The sequence below is a fragment of the Triticum aestivum genome, chromosome 2D (assembly GCF_018294505.1).
Source record: "Triticum aestivum cultivar Chinese Spring chromosome 2D, IWGSC CS RefSeq v2.1, whole genome shotgun sequence".
Lineage (NCBI taxonomy): Eukaryota > Viridiplantae > Streptophyta > Magnoliopsida > Poales > Poaceae > Triticum > Triticum aestivum.
The window spans coordinates 4,147,887-4,157,830 of record NC_057799.1 but is presented as its reverse complement, the minus strand read 5'-3'; the positions used below and the strand labels follow the sequence as shown (position 1 = coordinate 4,157,830).

At 44.5% G+C, this 9,944-nt stretch overlaps 1 pseudogene; it reads left to right on the top strand.

The window, feature by feature from the left end:
- The first annotated feature begins 1,685 nt into the window (after positions 1-1,685).
- LOC123048134 (desmethyl-deoxy-podophyllotoxin synthase-like) lies at positions 1,686-2,585 on the top strand (annotated as a pseudogene).
- Positions 2,586-9,944: the final 7,359 nt, after the last annotated feature.

Genomic DNA, 9,944 nt, shown 5'->3' with positions numbered 1-9,944 from the left:
AAAAAAACCATAACCCAAAAAGTTAAGCATGCCACAATTAAATGACCAAAATATTGTGTCAACTATGCCAGAATACTATGTACGCTACATGGTGGGGAGGGTCGCCTTGTCCAGATCAGACGATTGATGTTGGACTAAGCTAGCAAATCCACCGATTATAACACTTTGGATTATATGTGACTCTTTATAGGAGCAGGAAGGAATTTATTAATGTTTGCTAGCTGTGTTTATCTATATATATAAACAAGGTGTAGCTTGTTCATGGGTCGCCCCCGTTCCATAATTGAGTTCTTCCCCATTTTTGCATCGTTTTTTCGTAATAGCATCTCAAGGTTTTTTGTGGGCGTAAACCGTAAATAAATCATCCTGGAAGCAATTAACAAACCAATAGAACAAAAGGTGGGAAACACACGCTACCACATATATGTTTGGATATATTATATGGTCTGACCAAGTTACATGCTCGTTTTATAGTCAAGCTAGCCATGCATGCCCGGCTGCTGGTTATTTGTATATATGCTAGCGGCAGCTATGGAAATCAAATGAAACAACCCATGTCTATGGTCAAATTTTCCATGACAAAAAAGGCTAGTTCTACGGTTCTGGCTGCTAACTGCTAAAGATCAATCATTTTCTATGGTCATCAAGGGGGGCGTGACAGGAGGCTGCGATGGTTCCATAATTTCTTTCTTTATTATCGACATGACAGTAGGCGCGGCTATATTATGTATCACTCGGCTGACAACGAACTGACCATAACCTAGCTATACCTACCTGCCATGGAAACTATCTGGTGCTTCGTAGCCCTATCCACCCTGTTATACATTTGGTTTCTCAAGCTCGCCGCCGGCAGGAGCAACAGCCCAAGGAAGTCGCAGCTGCCGCCTGGACCATAGACTCTCCCCATCATCGTCGACAGCCTCCACCATATCGTTGTTAGCATTAATCTTGACATTAGTTGTACACATGCATTTTTACACGTTGTGTGGGTTCGACCTAGTCATTGCACATATGCATGGTTGATTAGTATAAGAATTAGTGCCGGCCGGCGAGTCCTCCGTAGGATGGAGCGATTCCAGGGAGAGGTGGATGTGTCATGTGTGCCAGCGGGTTGTTAGCAATGTTTTAAATAGCGGGCTATGGAAAATAGCAGTGGGCATCCAAATCAGCTATAGCGGGCTATAGCGGGCTATTTGTGAACGCGATCATTTAGCGGCACCATGCTGAAAAGGCTATATAGCGGGCTATTTAAAACACTGGTTGTTAGCTAGCTTAGTGCATGGGTTAGTTGGTTAGTGGCTGAATGTGGAGGCCGGTTAGTGGCGTGAGTTCGTGGCACAAGTGCCTGAGTCCCCTATATATGTACTGCTTTGAGTCAATGGAAAAGAGGCCGTGAGGGCAGCAACAAAATGTAGCACTTGTGCCACTAAGGAGGATAGCCTCCCGACAAAGCTAGCTGGCTTTCTTCCTTGGTACGTGTGTGTGTGTGTGTTTTTTCTCGGTTTCTTCCATGGTGTGTATTCTGGAGATATATTCCAAGAGAGTTGTGAGAGGAAGAAGAAGAAGTGGCGCCGCGAGGAGAGGCGGCGCCAACAGTCGTCAGCACCCTCCCACACCGCACCATCACCGAGCTGTGTCACCGGCATGGGCCAGTTATGCTCCTCAAGCTCGGCAAGCTCCCTGCCATGGTGGTCTCCAGCGCCGAGGCGGTGGCGCAGGTGATGAAGACCAATGACGCCGCGTGCTTCAACCGGCGGACAACCGGGTTGCAGGACATCATCGGCTTCGGCGGCCAGGGCATCATCTTCGCCGCCTACGGTGACCATTGGCGCCAGATGCGGAAGGTTTGCGTCATGGAGCTTCTCAGCCCCAAGAAAGTGAGGCGCATGGAGGGCATCAGGACTGAGAAGGTGGACGACCTTGTCCGCTCCATCGCGTCCTCGGCTGGCACCGCAACCATCAACATTAGCAAGAAGGTGGCAGCGCTCAGCAACGGCATCGTGACGCGGGCCGTGTTCGGCGGCAAATTCGTGTGGCAGGAGGAGTACCTCCGCCTGGTCGATGAGATCATGGATCTCATGGGAGGCTTCTGCCTCGTCGACCTCTTCCCGTCATCGTGGCTGGTACGGCGGCTGAGCAAAGGCGAGCGCCGGATGAAGAGGAGCTGTGGAAGCGTCCTATGCATCATCGCCGACATCATCAACAAGCGCAAGGCAGTGCGTCTGCCAGCAGCAGTGATGGCTCCTGCAGCAACGAGGATGAGTTTTAGTTCAATTAACTTTCATTCCATGCAAAAAAGTAAAATAATAACTATTTTAGAACCATTGCAACTGATAACATGCAACAATCAGTATTGGATACCATGTTGCGAAAGGGAACTATCATTATCAGTATAATTTACATATATGTATGGTTTACCAATTATGTTACTTGAATATTTTATTGCCTTGTTATAAAAAAATTATCTAGGGAGTGCTGGTGATTCTTTTATCATACTACTAGCACAAATGCCCGTGCGTTGCAACGGGAGACAAAAACCTCACTTCACTAATGCAATGGCTCACGTCAAAGACATGATGACATGAACAAACTTCTTGAAATCCTCCACACTGTTAGATGAGAAACAACATAATATTAGGAGCGTAGTACAAAGATCCCCTATCTTTGTATAATATAACAGAGAAAAATGCAGAGTTTGTGTCTCACATAGCAGGTACTCCGAGTCTGACTCCTTGTACTTTGGTGACGAGTGCTTCTGAGTCGAGCAGAAAAATAAGAATGATAATTTATTTTGTTCTCAAAAAAATATAGCATATGACCAACAAAAAATGAAGACTTTTTATCATGATTTAGACATAGTTTCTTTTGCGTGTGTTATACATAACTTTTTTCTTGAGTTAAACAATTTTGATATGTCAAATATTAGTATTACAACATCATATCTTAGTTCTTGACGTCAACAGTTCTGATATAAAGAAGTAGTTCAACTGTGGCATGTGCACCTAAACAAAATACTTACCAATTCAGTTACAAACAAAGCAGATCAACAAATTTACACACAAAGAAGAAATTCATCAGCTCATTAACTGAATAAGCCTCATAACATGTATGAAAATTATAATATTTTTGGAGAATAATTAAAAATTGTCTTGGTATATGAGGCGAAGTAACTATTCATATTAATTTTTCTTGTCGAATTAAAAAATATAGTCTACTTTGATTTGAATTGGATTATACTTTACTTTAGCTTTAATCTTATCTCCTGTTTTACTGGTTAAATTTTTATGTTTAAGCCCTATAAGCTAATTTTAAAGAAATAATATATATGTAATACTTTATTTCTTTTTATTATTTGGCAATTAGTATATAAATCAAATTGTATTATTAATGCACGGGCGTGTCAGCTCATGCCTTCCAACGTGATGGGCGCCACACCGTTTGATATGGGGGATCGGCCGCCGCACGTTAGTGCATCTCATTATTTTTTTAAATAACTCAAAATCTTGATCGGCCATGATCTAAGTTTTCTTTTCTAGTGCAAAGACATCTATTTTTGTATGTGTTCAAGTTAAACTCAACTTGCATGTTCCATCAAAAATAATTGTACACATGTTTTCTATATATTCCCGACTCATAATTGAGTTGTGACGTACATGCTTTTTGTTCCAATATATCCTTTTACTTCACATCTTTCACAGATGGAATCCGATCCTCGGTCACGACAGACGCTGGGTTGCCTTCTTATTTAATTCCCTCTTTCCTTCTATATCGGTCCTCTTTCCTTCTTTGTTTTTGTAATCACGTCTGAAATCCCTCTTCCTTTCCTTATTCTCTCAATCCCTCTTTCTTTCCTTATTCTCTCAATATCTTTCCTTATTATGAGATGTCTTATTTCCTCAATGATTCCTGAGATGGCTCCTTGATACCCCAAAAAAATCAAGACGTATATAAATTAGAAAAATTAGATCTAAACAAACAAGGTGGGACTATTTAATAGGTTAATCAACATTGTATTCTCAGATCTTGTGATCCAGCTTAGTTGGTCGAGCTGTCGAACGTGATGTTGTGTGTTCAAGTTGCCCACCAGCCAGAATTTTGTTGCATCGGCCACCTGGGTGGGCCAGGACAATTTGGCCTGGCAAGGCCCAAAGCCAGCTGACCAGCATGACTCATGTGGCCTTTTTTAGTATCTGTACGAAGCAGGCTCAGGCCCAGGCACCCTGCAACGGACTCAAAACTGAGATCAAACAACATTTAGTACCATCTCGTACGTGAGCAAAATAAGACGGACGGACCGCTAGTACGTGCAAAAATTAAACAGAAAATACTAATCGCTGGACGAAACCAAGAATATCACCTTGCTTTATTAGTAGGTACTAGCACAAATACCCGTGCGTTGCAACGGAAAAGTAAATTAATATGTTTCCATTGAAAAGTTCACCAAAGTGGCACGAGGGCATCTTTAAATATTATTCTCTCTTAAAATCCCATGAAATCTTGTATCTCAGACACATCCCACAATCCCATTTAAATATATATGCAGGTCCGTAGACCATCTAGCGTCGACTACAACCACTGGAACAATAACTGCCACCGATAAAGAGAATCGTAGATCGGAAGAATTCAACTTGTAGACACACTGACATAGACAAACCATGAGCGGATCCAAGTTGATCCACGAAAGACAAACGCCGACCAAATCCCGCGATATCCGTCGAGGAAAAACCTACGCACATCCTCCGATTATGCTACATCATCATGGCGGGGATCGTTAGGGAGCCGCTACCTCCCCGTCTTTCTGATAGGACATGAACCCTATCAAAACTATAAAAAACCTAAAAACAAGCCGGCAAGGACCGGGATGCACAGGAGACGAGGCAGCCTGGCGGCTACGCGGCGGGGGGCAGCGGAAACCCTAGGCTTTTTGGGCCCTCCTCTATTTATCTCATGCAGCCCCCAATCCAAGTTAATTCTTGCGGATAACCATTTGTTTGTTGCTTCTCCAAGCGGCTCGTTGTTTGTACATGCACCTCACGCAATTATATAAATTGGTCATATTTCGTGTTAAAAAGTGAGGTGGGACTATTATGTTAGCAAACAAACCTCTTTATTTAGACAAGCATAATCTTCAGCTAGCTCTGGCCACGTTATTATTTGTTTGGTATAGTTAGTCTTTTTTTTAGAAACGTTTTGTATAGTTAGCTGGTCGTGAGATCGAACAACCTTTTTTTTTAGGATCGTGAGATCGAACAACCATACAAGCAGTAGTAATTTTTTTAATATTCTGAAAGCCCACCCATATACTCCTAGCCCACAAGAAAAAAATTATTGGAAGGCCCACTTTCTTGCTTCCACTAGTAGAAAACAGGGCTTTAGTTCGGCCAGAAAAGAGCATTAATTCCGGTTGTATTACGAACCGGGACTAATGTGAGCATTAGTCTCGGTTCGAGCGGCTAGGGCACCATACAGGCATTAGTCCCGGTTCAAATAGGACCTTTAGTCCCGGTTGGTGCCACGAACCGGGACTAAAGGGGTCATTAGTACCGGTTCATGGCACGAACCGGTACTAAAGGTCCCATTTTCAAACTCTACCCCCCCCCCCCCTGGATCGCCTTTTCAGTTTTGTAAAAAGCAAAAGAAAATGATAAAAACTTCAAAAATTAAAATCCTTCCAGATGTAGTTATGTTACTACATGTACTAGTTAGGAAAATTTAAAAACTTAAATTTGGACATGTTTTGCAAAAACTATAGGCAAAATGTAAAACGGCTATAACTTTTGCATACGATGTCAGGAAAAAACTATGGACAAACTACTTATTCAAGAAGTATTAGTGTTACTAAATAATTAATCAAGAATATTAGTGTTACTAAATAATTATTTCAGTTTTTTTGAATTTTGGTCAAATCTGGTCAAACGATGGTCAAACTAATTATTCAAGAAATATTAGTGTTACTAAATAATTATTTCAGTTTTTTTGAATTTTGGTCAAATCTGATGAAACTATGGTTAAACTACTTATTCAAGAAATATTAGTGTTACTAAATAATTATTGTTTTTTAGAACAATAGTTTCAAACTCAAACAGTGAAATATGTGACTTCATGCTCAAGCTAAATTCCTGAGAGTTAATAGGATTGACATCTTACTATTGTCACGAAAACAACAAGTGCAGACTTGGAAACGAGGAAGAATAGAACCCGGAAGTTAAGCGTGCTCAGGCTGGAGTAGTAAGAGGATGGGTGACCGTCCGGGAAGTTAGATGATTAGAGATTAGAGGTTAAATTGAGCAATGATGAGGGGCGATTAGAGATTAGAGGTTAAAATAATTCAGAAATTTGAAAATTCAAAAAAATTCAATTTTAAAAAAAAAAATCATAAAATTTCTTTTAGTACCGGCTGGTGTTACCAACCGGGACTAAAAGTGGACCTCCAGGCAGCAGCCACGTGGAGGGCCTTTAGTCCGGGTTCGTGTAAGAACCGGGACTAAAGGGGGAGGCTTTAGTAACGACCCTTTAGTTCCGGTTCCAGAACCGGGACTAAAGGCCTTTTTTCTACTAGTGTTCGCTCCTGGCCCAGTACGTACCGGTGGAGCAAGACACAGCCCTTTGCAGCGATCGATCTGAAAGCACCGAACGAAGTTACGAAGCACCTCGAATTAGTACCACCTCAGGTATATATGTTGAATACAAAATCATCTAAGCGGAACGAAACTAAGAATATCACTTTGCTTTAATAGTAGCTATAGATAGATATAGATATAGATATATCAATGAAAGGTAAAGATAGTACACGGCAACATGGAAATATCAACAATTCCATCGTCTGTATATTTAATTCCACAATGTAGTGTACATAGTTTTTTTCTAAAGTCAAACAGTGACCAAGTTTATTGAGAAAAATATAAACAATAATAATACAATAATAAATATAATATGAAAGTCTATCTTGTGTTTTATGTAGTGATATGAATTTGATAGTATATATGTAGATATTATTCTCTATAAACTTGGTCAAAGTTGATGAAGTTTTGATCATCGGATTAAATAACATTAGTCATAAAAGAGAGGAGGAGAGTTGTCACTCACATCGTACAAACACATAGGCAGTCAGGCACGTATACATAGCGAAGTTAAATCCCTAAACAGGTTAATTGATTCCGGTTATAGATGCGCGAGTACATACGTACTTATGCACTGTTGAGTATCGTGATTGTATTGGAAACATAGGATAGACTAAGAAGTATTCTGTCTTTTCTTATACTCCAAGTAGACGCCACACTTTCCAGATCAGCCTATGGTCATCTTGACGCAGAGATTAAAGCTCATACGGTTGCTAGGGAGTTTGTTTCTTATAAAATTGGTGGAGAGCAGAATAGAGTAGCACATCTTTTGGCACACTATAGTAGTACCGAGTATTGTACTGCGGTATGGTTGAACTCGAGTCCTTCATGTTGTGAGGAGCAGTTGTTTCGAGATTGTAACCCTATCATTTTGGAGTAAAACTCCCTTTCACCATGCAAAAAAAAAATAGATTATGTACCCCTGTATATGCCCACGAGGCTCAAGCAATACATCAATTAATTTCATCAATCTCTCTCTATCGTTTCTAACATGGTATCAACCTAACCGATCCAACCCTAGCCCTTGCCCGCCGCTTCCGCCCCGCGCGTCGCCCCTGAGGCGGTCGGCCTCCATGACCGCCGTTGGGGGCCGCGCCGTCCGTACCTAGGGTTCATCCGCCGGTCATGTTGACCGGCTGCCCTAAAGAGTCTTTTTCCCGATCCTTTGATCCGGGTTTTCTCTCTCTGGCCAGTCACTTTGATCGGCCTTTTCTTTCGGGTTTTCCGATCTAAGATCGGTTTACGTCGCCCGCCGCCACCGTCAACCCCCGCGCCTCTACTCCAACATCGGCATCGACTACACCGGCCACTTCGTCATCAACAGCGTGGCAAGGCTGGACGCGCCGCCCAAGGGACGCCTTCGTGCCTCGCTGCCGGCCGCTCATCCGTGCGGTCTCCATCGCCGGTCTGTCTTTGTCGTCATCGCCCGGAACATCACCGACAACTTCGCCATCGACTCAGATCTGCGGGTCGTCCCCGCCATGGCGCGTACAGCGTTGCATCGGTCTGATCAACCGATCACGCGCATGTCCTCGTCAAGCCGTCCCTGAGCACGCGCCTACCACCGATCGAGCCATAGGTTGCCGTCGCGTCATCCCTTCGGATCACTGCGTCGCCACCCCGAGGTCATCACGCTGGCTGCCCCGACCCGCGCCCCACTCTCGCCGATGCACCTTCAGGTTGTCGCATCACGTGACGCGGTCCACGCCGCCACCCCGAGATCCTCCCGCCTGCTACCCCCGTAGCCACCGCCTCTGCATCGTCCCTTAGGGCTATCGGGTCGTCGCCCCCGTCCAGTGGTTCTCCTCGCGGCTGCCCCGACCCCCGACCCGCCGCTACACCCCTTCTTCGAGCTATAGCATCACGAAACACAGTCACCGCCGCCGCCCGAGGCCGCACGCGCGGCATCACCGCCCGCACACCGCAGCTGCACCGCCCCTTCGGGCCGTAGCGATGCGGCAAGCGATCCACGCACCACTCCGATGTCTTCTCGTCGTTGCCCCGACCTGCCCGCCACTGCGTAATCCCTTTGGGTCGTAGCATCGCGGCCCGCGGTCCACTCTGACGTCCCCATGCGTCGACCTCCCATGGTATGCGCCGCGCCGCCACCCTTGGTGCGGGAACGCCACCGTCCGCGACAGTCTTCGTCATGCTGTTGGGTTCCTCGCCTACTTCGAGCACCACCGGCGCACTCCTAACCCAGCCGTCGCCGTCGTCAGGCCGCTATCACCGCTCTTCTTCGGCCGTCGCCGCTGCTAACCCTGTAACCGCCGACGCCGCCCTTCCACCCCCTTCAGCTTCGTCCAGCACCTGCTCTTCGCCAGCGTCGCCGTCATCTTCCCCGACCACTTCGTCTACTCCGACCATCGTTGGCGACATCGGCCCCGCGCCGATTGGCGCCGCAACCGTCGTCGAGTCTTTCTCTGTCGGCCCCTCCGACTCCTCGGCATGGCGTACAGCTCGTGTAGGTCCCTCGTCTACGCATCTAGGGGGTGCTCATAGGGATAGGGTGTGCATGTATGCATGCATTCATAGGGTGAGTGTATATGTGCGTATGTGAGCATTGTACCATGGTCGAAAAAAATTAGAGTGTAAGGATTCAACTTTAATCAAACGGTAATTGACAAGTAGCACATTAATGTATTACTCTATGCAATGCAGCTTATTAGTGTAATACAATGTGGTTTATCCATATAGTTTTTTAAAAATTTACCAAAAGAAAAAAAGGAATTTTCATGGGTCAATATAGAAGTTAGAATATGTGGAAAATTTTGTAACTGAAATAATCATTAAAGGTGCATTTATTTGTGAAGTTTCGTTCTGGGCGTATGTAACGAACCGAGGGAAATCTATTTCGGATTTTTTTTACGTTGTCGATTTAATGCCCAATTGATGTGTGCAACCGGTTAATGCGATCCCAATAGAGTTTACCCCCCCCCCCCCCCCATCTTAATTAAGTGTGCAAAGCTCGCACCCCACAGTCACTCCTGTTAATTTAGGACAATAAAACTGAGCTTCCCAGCCCTCTCACGCACTGAGTGTTTCTGGCCGTCTATTTTCATGATCTGTGCATTCTTCACCGTCAGATTTGCTGTGTCTTTTTTACTTCCACTGCACATTTGATTCCTGGCCCAACTTTCCTAAAGGGAGAAATCACTAATTGAGGAGTACTCCTTGCAAAGATCACTCCCGCCTCCTCAGGTTGTGACAAGTGGCGCTCTACATGTGCGCCACTTGTCGCAACCTGGGAGTTTTTCCTTTTTTGTAGATCCATTTATTCAAAACATTTATCTCTTATACCGTGTGTTCAAATCTCGAATCATT